Here is a 12,148-nt window from a genome sequence, read left to right as displayed (position 1 = left end):
TAGTACAGGTTCCCCAATGACAATGTGCAAATTGGCTGAATTAAAGTCACATGTGGACCTTTTCAAAAATCCGTTATTCTCAACTTGAGAGGGCATCAGAATCACCTGGAGGGCTTGTTAAAACACAGGTTGTTGAGCTCCACCTTCAGAGTTTCCAGTTTCGCAGGTCTCGGGAAGAACTGGTGCCGCTGATACTTCTAGTCCTGGGACCACATTTTGAGAACCTCTGCACCATCCCTACATGTGAGGCTGAAACAGTTTTTTGGTGTATTTTTTAAAAATATATTTTAATTTTATTTTGGTAACATATTTTTATATATATAACATGAAATTTGTCATTTAACCATGTTTAAGTGTTAAATTCAGTGCCATGCCATCTGTTACCCAATCTTTTTCATCACCCCAAACAGAAACTCAGCACCTACTAAGCAATAACTCCCCATACTCCTCTCCTCCCAGCCTCTGGTAATCTCTAATCTACTTTCTGTCTCTATGAATTTGCTTATTCTGGATATTTCATGCAAGTGGAATCATACAATATTTGTTCTTTTGTGTTTGACTTATTTCATTTGGCATCACATTTTCAAGGTTCATCCATTTTGTAGTCCAAGAATTTATTTTTAACAACTAAATGTGATTCTGATGAGTTGCCTTGTTTTTCAACTACTGAAATAAGATCTAAGCAGTCAGATGAGTGGATAAACAAAATGTGGTATATACAAATGATTGAATACTATGTGGCATTAAAAAGGAACGAGGTCGTGAAACATATGACAGTATGGATGAACCTTGAAGACATAATGCTGAGTGAAATAAGCCAGACACAAATAGAGAGATATTTTATGTTACCACTAATATGAACTCTGTGAAAAATGTAAAATAAATGTTTTGTATTGAACATAGAAATAGACAGCAACTAGTGAAGGGGGAATGATAATCTAATAAGAACAGATAAGCTATTGAGGGTAATCTTAATGTTATGGGAATGCTCAGGAATGATTATGGTTTGTAAATTTTCTTGGGTGTGGAGGAACATGTTGGAAGCAATGTAGTTATTTTAGGTTTTTGTTTTTCTTATTCCTTTGTTTTGTTTGAAATGTTTTTTATTTTTTTGATAAAGTTAAAAAAAAGAAGATTTAAGCAGTGAAAGAGAACGGTTGGGCAGGGCTGGGGTGGGTGTAAGGGGCAGAATTGTCTTGAAAAACATGAGAAAAAGTGAATTTTAATGGGAGATAGTAGCTTAGCCCAGCTACAACCACTGTCATCTGACTTCCTATAGTAACCCATCCCAAGGAGTCTAGAAAATACTAATAATAAAAATAGCAAATATATATTGAGCACTCACCATGAGCCTTACACCATGCTGAGCCATTTATAGCAGTTGTCCAATCTAAGCCTTGCAACAACCATTGGAGGTTGGTACTATTATTAGCCCCATTTTGCAGATAAGAAAACCAATATAGAGAAATTTAGTGACTTTCCCAATAGTCAGGATTTGAACCTAGGGCATCAGACTCTAGAGCCTTTGCCTTAAAACAGTTATGTAGATGCCTCATCTACTTCAGATTTGAAGCCAAGGTGACCATAATAAGGGAAGTGCACTGGTGCCTTACCCACTCCGATGCCCACTCTGAGCAAACGGAGCACACACGGCCATCCCCTTCATTACGGTGGCTCGGACCCTGCACCTCTCTTTTTCACTCTAGCTTATGCGCACCATCAGTTTCTCTTAAAAATCATGTGAACAGTAAAAGAAAAGTAAATGAACACACCTTTCAAAGTTTGGGGAGTGTAAACAAATTAGCAGCAATGTTCTCAATCACAATTGTGGTAGGCATCTTTAAGAAAAACTGGAAACCGTTTATATATATATTGACCCATAAGTGTGAAAATACTATTTCACGGCTAGTTCATAAGGTCACAAAGCTTGGGAGAGGGAAAAAAAAAAAAAAAAAAAACACATTTCCAGAAAGTCAGCATCACAAGGAGCAAAATGATTGGCAAGAAAGACAAATGGATCTAATTCACTTGGGTTGCTGTACCAGATGCTGTCAGCAACTCATGCTTGCCCCATCAGATATCACTATATCCAAGCATGTAAGTCTGACTTCCAGCTACCACCAGCTGTTTCTACTTACCCGAGGGCTTTGTTTGCTATCTTAGCCTGCTCTGTCTGCTCAGACAGACTAGAAGGACCTAAGGATTCAAACATTTGGGAAGCAACCCCCAAGCAGTAGTGGAAGGTGGTGATGGTAGCACAACATTGAGATTATAATTAACTCCACTAAAGTATATACTTGAATATGGTTATAAAGGGAAATTTTAGGTTGTATATATATTACTAGAGTAAGATTTTTAAAAAATATCACACTCTACAAGAAAACAGGGAACTCTAATGTAAACTATGGAGTATAGATAATAGTATAATTATAATATTTTTTCATCAGTTGTAACAAAGGTACCACACTAATGCAAAGTGCAAAAATGTGTATTTGGGAGGTGTATGGAAACTCTGTATTTTCTGCATGATTTTTCTGTAAACCTAGACCCTCTCAAAAAAAAATATTAAAAAAGATGAATAAGGCATTGTCAGCACGTTCAGGGAGCAGCAAATAGTTATTCCACGTGATAAATGCAGTGCTAAGATACCAGCAAATTGGTATGAAAACAGGGTGTGGGAACAATTAGCCTAACTGTACAAATTGATAAACACCAAGGGAATATTTTTGAGGTAATTGTTTATGTTTTCACAGGAGATATAAAATGCACATCAAGCTGAATAGAATCTATAGCTTCAAAGAATTTTTATTCCTATCCAAGTAAGGATCTGCTTTCTCAGATAGTGCCACAGCCAGCTTACTCCAGGTGTGGTCCTGGAATTAGCAGCATTAACAACACTTGGGAACTTTTTAGAAATGCAGACTCTCAAATCTGCCCCCAGACCTGCTAAATCACAATTTGCATTTTAATAGGGTTCCCAGGTGGCTTGTTACACCTTCAAGTTGAAGGAGCACGGTTTGAGAGCCTATTGAGCCTCATCTTTTCTCAAAAGGCATCTTGGAGGAAGCCTAAGACCCCTTTTAGCTGAAATGAGAAATGCAGTGAGCTCTCCACTGTTCACAGTTTGTTCACCAAGCTGGTTATCTATCGATTACAGCGTCTCAGATCCCGAGGAAATCACTCCTATGATTTCCTGCCTATATTCACAATGGAAGAGATGCTTACTTCCATTTAGAGGTGAGTGGAGATAAAAATGTTAAGTTCCTTCACCCCATTCAAGTTCAGGCACACAGTGAAATCTCTTCATTGAAATCTCGAGGTGGGGGGGGGTGGGTGTTAGAGGACCCCAGTTAAAAATCCCTACTCCCGGGAAGAACCACAAGGTCAGGGAACCTGTTCTGATTTTTCTGGGTTTTGTCAACTGCCATAGGTAGACCCTGCATTTGTCTGTACCATTAGAATTAGGTTTTAATTTTAAAAGTGATTTTAGTAAGTGTTAGAAATTCTTAAGCGTCCTTCTGAGGGTCCCTGATTGCTCTCCGTAGTCAGCCCCAGCATCCCATTCAAAGCTGACCTCCCATGGCCTGGTGGGAGGGTGGGAGGGGTGGTTGTGGCGTTGACTGGACCACTTCTCAGTAGCAGCAGGACTTCGCTGGCCATTTTGTCTTCTGTATTCTTCCTCCTTTTGGTGGCTCCAAGAAAAGATTTCCTCATTTTCTCTCATAGTCACCATATTTGTTTTTGTTTTTCTTTAATTTTCTCCCTACCTTTTCTCCTCTTTCTCATGTTTTACATCTGTTACATGTCTCAGTCCATTAGTCTCCCTTCCTTCACGACAACCTTCCTGGCCCACGGTCCTCTCACACACCCTCCTTTCTGCCCCACCAGCCACCATTGCCAATCCCCTAGCCAACTTTAGTGCCCTGCAATCGGAGTTCCCCAATTCACCGCCAATCCCAAGGGATTGAAAATTGTGTCTCAAAATGAACCTTCTTGGGGAAAACCGATCAACCTCGAATGGAATGACCCATCAGGCTGTGAGTGGCGACCACCTGGGGTCTACAGTCAGTGCCTTCTTTTCAGGCCATGCTCCCCCCACTGAGTAGCCAGGTGACCACCCTGGGTTTCAGTTTTCTGTGCGATGGAGATGAAAATAATTCTCACTTCACTGAGCTGTGGGGAAGAAGAATGCAATAATGCACATAAAGGATTGCTTTTAATGAATCCCTCCACTTAATTCCTTCTCTCTTTAAAACATGAACTGTCTAGGAAATTTTAACTTTAAATATAAAAGCTTACTGCATTTTTTTGACATCCTACAATAGCCCAAGGGATTGTTCTTCCCTTTGAGGGTATCTATCAGCACCGTTTCCTCCTCCAGCCCATCTGGGATACACCCTTGAATTTTTCTCCCTTCTGCAGTCCCCTACCGACGTATGTACCAGGAGGAATTTCAGTGTCAGAAAGTCTCTCTACTGTTAGTTGAGATGTGTTATCTTTCTCCAATACTTTGGCTTTAATGTATGATTTTTCCTTGTGAAATAAATGTTTTCAGTTTCCTCAGAGCTCTGCCTACTCCACCAAATAAACAATGACAAATAAATAAAAGACTTAAGTAGTAAAATAAGGAATGCAGTAACTGTCAGAAATGTATTCTGATCTGTTAATTTTCCCCATCATTGGGAAAACCTAATGGAGTTTGGTGGGGGGGGGGGGATCCCATCTTTTTTTATTATATGTTACAAATAAGATCCAACTGTTTATGCGCTGTTTTCAGTGTGTTTTTTTTTTCTCTTGACATTATATCATGGATTGTTTTGCATATCAGCGACTCATTTGTTTAAATGGCTCCATATTATTTCACTGTACGACTGTAGCTTAATGTATTTATCTAGTTCCCTGCTGATGAAAACTTTCAGTCTCTTTTATTGTTGATGTTATTATAATAATGCTGTGGAGAACATCTTTATCTGTGCAGGAAAAAATCACCATTGTAGAACTGCTGAAAAATTACCCAAAAAGGTTGTGCCAATTTGCACTACCACCATTAGTGTCCGAGTGTGTCTGATAACCACACACTTGTCACTATGGGATTTTGTCTTCTTTTTTTCAATTTCTGCCAGAACCAAATGGATAAAACTGGTGTTTTCTTAAATTCCCTTTCTCTGTTTATAAACAAGGCTGAGGTATATTTCTGTCTATGGATTGGCCATTTGTACTTCTTTTTCTAAAAACTGCCCTTTCACATACATCATCATTTTCCTGTTGGATTGTCTCCCATTGTTTCATCCGTGCTGGACCCACAGAGACCACTTATTATTTGAGGAGGCTGAGTAAGTTGTTAGAGAGTATAAAGTAGGCTTATGTAATGATTCATTTGACAAAATAGTCAATATAAGGTTCGAGGAATTCAGTGGTGACCAAGCCCTCAAGGGCTTACGGTAGCTAAGAGCACAAGTTAAGGAGTCAGACATACCTACTAATAGCATGCTTTTCAGCATCAGTTGGTGCTGCAGAACAAACACCCCAAAACCTATTGGCTTAAAACAACAACTATTTATTTAGATCGTGTTTCTCTGTGTCAATAATTTGGGCTTGGCTCAGCTGGATAGTTCTCGTCTTGGCGAGGTTCACTCATGCATCTTTGGTTCAGCTATCAGTCACCTAGGGGCTCTGCTTCTGGAGGTTGCTTGATTGTTGGCTGGGTCAGTGGAGGTGTCTAATCCACTATCTCTCAGCAGACTAGCCTGGGCTTGTTCATGTGGGAGCTGAAAGGATTCCAACTGAGAGTGAGTGGAAGTATGCAAAGCCTGTTGTGAGGTCTTGTAACTTCTCCCTCATTCTGCTGGCCAAAGCAAGTCACATGGCCAGCCCAGAGTTTAGGGAAATAGACTCATCTCTTATTTAGAGTAGTTGCAAGTCAGATTGCTAAGAACAAGAGAGAGGGAGAAGCAGAGGACTGGGGCCATTTTTTGCAAACAGCTACACTCCCCTCATAGTTTGGGGATGTGAAATTCAATAAAACAATCCATGGACCATAGACATCATATCCTTTGCAAAGGATAATTTGCACAGGATTTAGAGTGAGGAGACATGACTTCGCTTTTTAGTTACATAACTTTGGCTAAATTCTCCCATCAACTCAATTGCTTGTTTCTCTTAAGTTACAGAATGCTGTGATGATCTCTCAGGTATATTAAAATAATAATTAAGGATATCAGTTTAAAGCAATATACTTCTCTACTTTGGTTTTTCCCCTTTTGGTGCACAATATATATTATCTTAATGTATTCCCATGGTGCTGATTGGTAACTATTTAGAAATGATTAAGGGAAATAAGTCATTAAACAGAACGTTCCCAAAGGCAAAGCATAGAGTAACTTTGACTTCTGTCAACTTAAAGAAGCGTAGGAAATAGAAGAGATTCTGTTTTGAAAGGAAAATTCCAAAATAGCATCCACAGGTCCAGTAATTTAGTTTGTGTTCTCTGCAATTACATGACTCACTGCATTCCATTTGGCAAGTGAGGGATGCTGAAATGCTATATTTTGCATAAGAAAAAAGGTATCTGATATGCCGTGGTACTTATCTTAATGGATAGCTCTTCTGCGCTTAGCTTCCAAATGGACTGTTGGGATATTAAGCCCATGGTTTTTATTACTTTGACTTTTTTTTCTCAGTTTAGTTACAAACCACAGGACAAATAATGCCTCTTTTATTCAATTCTCCTTTGCTAATTACTTGAAAATTACCAGCTTGGACAGTATCGCTACCTTCCCACATCTGAGTGATGAGCAATATTTATTTATTTAATTTATTCTAAATTCAGTGGCCTTGGCATTTTTTTAAACTATGAGGCCTTATCCTAAAATTGTTATGGATTGTTTTTTCAAAAATTGGTTTACTCAAGTATAATGATCTCAGTTAATGTGATCAGATGCAAACATTTTCCCATTTTTTAATCAAGAAATTCATAATGGCATCATTTGTTAGACTATACCTACTTTTCAATAACTCTTGCAATTACTCTTCATTAGCAATAATTACAGTAGAATAAATGAACCATTTTAAGTGAAACATTTTATTACAAAAGTCAGTTACCCTACTGAGTATTTCATGGCTATATATCCCTACTTTTCATTAATTTCAAGATATTTTAAAACCATAATTGAATTCAAGAAATGCATTTGTAATCGGAGAATAATGTAGTTTCACAATTTATCAGAGGAACTCTAGAGATAATTTAGTCCCTATTCTTTACAGCTAAGAAAACTAGGCCCAGAGAATTGAGATAACACAATGCATATTGCCTAGTTTGATAACACCCAAACTAAAGCTCTTTTTAACAAATTAATTGACTTTTCTTAAAGCATGAAAATGTTTCTAGTTGATAGCCTCATAAAGGAATTCCAGAAATATCATTCAAAGGAGTATGTGGCATTTGACCCATTTACCTCTCCCAGAAGGCTAAACAGCTGACATTTACCATGGCATAGTTTAAAAGTGAGAAATAATTTTAAATGCTATAAATTCATTGGAATAATTTATTTACATTGAATAAGAGTCTTGGTCAGATTTTTACTTTTTTTCTTTCTTTTTCCAGCAAGAAAAAAAATTTTTCAAAGACCATTTAAACATTTCAATTCAAAGAAGCAGCTACAAATTCTTCTTAGCTATTGAAATTTTTAAAAATAATTTAAAATTATTAAAATTTAAATTTAATAATTTAAAATTATTAAAAATAATTTCTCAAGTATGAAAGAATATTTCAGAGAATGATCAAGATGGTTGTCCCTTTGATCCAAGACTTTCTCCTCATTCTGAAAAGAGAAGGGAGCTAGTGGAGAATATCAACTCTATGCAGACAAGGGCCCTCTCTCAGTACTGGAACAGTATCTGGCCTATCATAGGTGTTCACTAATATTGCTTGAATGAATGAGTGAGTGAATGAATGAATGAATGATTTATCAGTTTGAATGGCCAGGAAACAACCCAGGATGAGCATCCACATTGCTTTTAAACTTTCAGTAATGCGTTTGCAGTTCAAGAGCATCATAAATTAATTCTTTGTAGAAGAAAAATAAACAATTTATAGTGAAAACCCAGAGTGGATACGTTTGCTAACAGACAGGAAGGAGATCTCTCCTCTACATATTAGAAAGGGGAAGAAAGAGATGAGTGTGCCTAAATGTGAACATCCTATGCTTGGCTTTTGCCCACTTCCAAAATTATCCTTCTTAGAAGAGACTCCAAACATGCCAATTTCTGTCCACATATTTTTGGTCCCTTTTGAATTAGAGTCAAGGAATTATTCTTTTTCACAGAAATCATTTTTCTCACCCTCAAATGGCTCAACTGAGTGAAATTTATCATGGAGTTTAGAACAAATACGAAATTACATTCCCTAGGGCTTTTCTTTTTTGATCCTTAAAAGGTGTAGAACATTTAACTAGAATAGTTGTCATGAGTAGTAAACAAGTAAAATAATTGAGTTGTGTCTATTCCTTTGGGCCAGAAAAAAATTCCTACCAAAAGTTAAAATTGAATGTTGTTTACTGCATTTCAGTTTATCACATACTCTCTTGGTTTATTTCCTAGGAATTCTGAACTAATTTCTTCGTTTCTACCTTTAAAATAGACAGTGAGTTTCATGGCTGATAACATGATTGAATAGCTCTTTGGGTAGAACCTGTCTGCTAATAAATATACCAAAAGTGAGCATACTTTGCCATTAAGGTAATTAAAAAGCACCTCAATTGTGTAAAATCATCACTCTTTTGGGTCCTGTTTTCACAACTCATGCACTAGAACTCTATTCAGAGGATCCTACATCTTATGTTGGGGTTAAGCAGAGAAAATTTTGATTTCTGATTTTTGTCATAAATCTCTTGTTGCAAATGACAGAAACCCACGATGAACTAGCTTAGGCAAGAAGAGTATCTGCTAAGAAAAAAAAATACACGTATATCACATAAGAAAGGATTGATGATTCAAACCATGGGAAGGGAGGGGAAAGAGATGGGTTCCAGAAACCACTCTGCAACCACTCTGCAGCACTTAAGCCTTGCTCTCTTCTCTCTGGCTCACTGTCTCTCTTTCCTGCTTTTCTCTGCATATTAGCAATGTTCTTTTCCACAATGGATCAGTTTCCCCTTGGCAGAAAATACAGGGACCAACCCCTTCTGAGCTTTATATCTTTAGTGACAAGCTTGAAAAATCTTGGAGAAAGCTTGATAGGGTCATATGATTGGCCGAGCTTGGTTCAGAGACCCACCCTTATACCAATCACCTGTGGCCAGAAGTCAGGGTAAGACTGGCACAAATTGGATCAGCACCTCCCCTGGACTAATTACTTTGGCTGAGGGATGAGAAATTAAGAATATGGCAGCCACATGGCAGCCACATGGTTGGGGCAGGCACAGAATCAGTTCTCAGAAAGTAGAGGATATACCAGAGAAATAGTGTTGGGTAGCTAAAACCATAGGTAAGCCTTGTGCCCTCTTCTTGGGTAGAAGAGAGATAAATTGTTGATGCACATATATAATCCCTATTGCCAGTTTAGTGTGAGTCTGACGATAGTGACATATTATTTAAAATGTCACACTATTAATCATTCTGCCTCTTGACTCTTAAACAGAGGAAGTTTAAATGAAAGCAGAATTTTGAAAACTGGTCGTCTTCTGCACAATTACTGGATGGGCAAAATTAGAGTAAGAGTGATGGTTGAAAAAAAAAATATGGAAAGGGCAGAATGTCACAGGGAGGATTTTTAATATGGGAGAATGTGGAAGACCAAGGGAAACCGATACCAATAGAAAGACATTTACATATTCTCATATTAAACACAGATGTTACCCTTTCTTAAAACACATATTCTTTGGGATTCTGGAGAAACAATGTTTTCACTAGTTGTATGCAAAAGACACATGTCGAAAATATGTCTGGAATTCACGTTAAGGGATTTGTTCCTATAGAAACAAAACTTAGCTTGTCAAATACTGAAATTACATAGTTTTAAAAGTGTTTCTGATGAAACAGCCCCTGGCTTGGACGTGAAACTCCATAGATGTCACTGTGCTTTTGAAGCTTGAAAGATTTCATTCACACTCACATTTTACTTGCCTATTTTGTGTAGAGCTCTGGAATTACCAAAAAAAAGTATTCAGAAAGGGAGATTGCATTAGTGATATCCTATATGAGAGATAATTTATTTATATATAAAATGTAAATATCTGTAAATGATAGCTTATAGAAAAAGTCAATTAAGGGACCAAGACCTAGAGTTATCTGGGCAATCAAAGGGGAAAATCACCAAAGGTCGGTTTAGAAAGGAAGGGGGTTTGGGAAGGGGAGACAGTGGCTAGGTCCTCTCTCTTATCAAAATGCTTAGAGCAGCACAGTCCAATGAGACTTCCTGCAATCACAGGAATGTTGCAAATATATGCTGGAAGTATCATAGAAATGGAAGAGTAACATTAGGAAAAGTATAGAAGCAGCAGGTGTGTGCCTGAAAAGTCCCAAATACTGCCTAGTTTATTGGGGGTGTGATGAATGCTAATATAGGAAAGGAAATTTAGAGCTGGAACATAGATATTTGGGGACAGAGAGCCATTTAAAGCTTTGGGACATATGGAAAGGAAGAATATTTGGGAGGAGTAGAAGGGCCGAGAAGAGATTGAGAGCAGGGAGGGAATTCTTGCCGAGACCAGGCTGGAGTTAATGGGGATCTGCCCCAGAATGGCAGCCACAGAAATCCATGGAACACATGGTGACAAGGAAATTAATAGATCTCCATGACTCACTAGGTGTGAGAAAGTATCCAAGAGGGAAGTCAAAGGTGAAGTACACTCTTCTGTGAGAGACAAATCCTAAACTTGCTTGTAGAAATCTTGAAGCAGAAGTGGTGTTGAGCCCTCGTCAGCTAGAGGTGGCCCATAGGCAGTTGGAGATGCTGAACTGAATCAAAACCACTAATACAGCCAGAGAAGAAGGGACTGTGGTAATCCTGGACACATTGTAAATTAAGGAAGGAGAGTTATATGTGAATGTTGGTGGACAACCAGAATCTTGTCAAGAGGATAAAGCCATGGTTCCCAAATTGTGTGCCAAGGCACCCTGGGACACCACCTGGAAACCACAGGGGCATTGTGGGATATTTTAAATTTTTGAAGGAATTTGAAGGACTAACATCTGTTGGACATGCATGACCTACTACTATTAAGTTACTTGGACCTAATTATTTAATAAGTGGAACTGTTGGTATTTCTTTTTGCCTCCAGGCACCATGAGAAAGTTACTGAGACCTTATAGGCTCCGTGAAATGAGAAAATTTAGGAATCTCTGGGATACTAAGTCTTGTGAAACAGACAATAGGTTTAGTCATGAAAAGCCTGTTTTAATCTAAAATCTAAATCGGGTGAATTCCAGTGCTTGTAGCAGAAGTGAGACTGTGGGGTTGAAGAATATGGGGGCAGTGCATTGGGGCATTGCAGACAGCAATTACTTTCCCACCTTAGGGAAAGTCAGAGACAGAAGAAGAGTTCAGAGTTTGGGGAGGAGAAGGAAGATAGAGATGGGTTTTTATTCTGAGAAAATTAATCCAGTGCAAACAAAGTTTGAGAGGTGAAAATGAAATGGTGGCTTAGGTTCTGGCACAGGCAGAAGAAGATGGGATTGAAGGCAAAAGCCAGAGCCTTTCTCTTGGAAAGCAGGGAAGGGAAACCAAGTTACGGACATACAGGGCAGTGTGCTAGGAATTACACATGTGCTTTTCCCTTTCAGCTTTCACAACCAGCCCAGGAGGGGAAAATTAGTGCTGTGTCAGAGGTGAGGAAGCAGAGTTTGGAATAATGATGGGAATGTGGACAAAGGTCTGACAATATTTTGAGACAGAGGAGGGGGAAGACGAGAGGGCATCTTCTAGATTGTCTGTATCTTCCTCCGTAATCTAGACAGCATTTCTCAAACTAACATGCTCTCGAATCTCCTGGGAATCTTGTTAAAATGCAGAGCTGGGGTAGGGCCTGAGAACTTGCATTTCTAATATGCTCCCTAGTGATATTCCATGAACCAAACTTTGAGTAGAAAGATCTAGGACACCAAGTCATCAGCCCAGACTTTCTGGAATAGTGCAAGGAGTTTAGCTGGT

At 38.4% G+C, this 12,148-nt stretch overlaps 1 protein-coding gene across 6 annotated transcripts in view; it reads left to right on the top strand.

Moving 5' to 3' along the window:
- Positions 1 to 12,148, top strand: part of PLCB1 (phospholipase C beta 1) — an 856,401-nt gene that overhangs the window by 658,600 nt on the left and 185,653 nt on the right. The window lies entirely within an intron of this gene.

Source organism: Choloepus didactylus, chromosome 19 (genome assembly GCF_015220235.1).
Source record: "Choloepus didactylus isolate mChoDid1 chromosome 19, mChoDid1.pri, whole genome shotgun sequence".
In the NCBI taxonomy this organism is placed as follows: Eukaryota; Metazoa; Chordata; class Mammalia; order Pilosa; family Megalonychidae; genus Choloepus; species Choloepus didactylus.
This window is presented reverse-complemented; position numbering and strand designations above follow the sequence as displayed.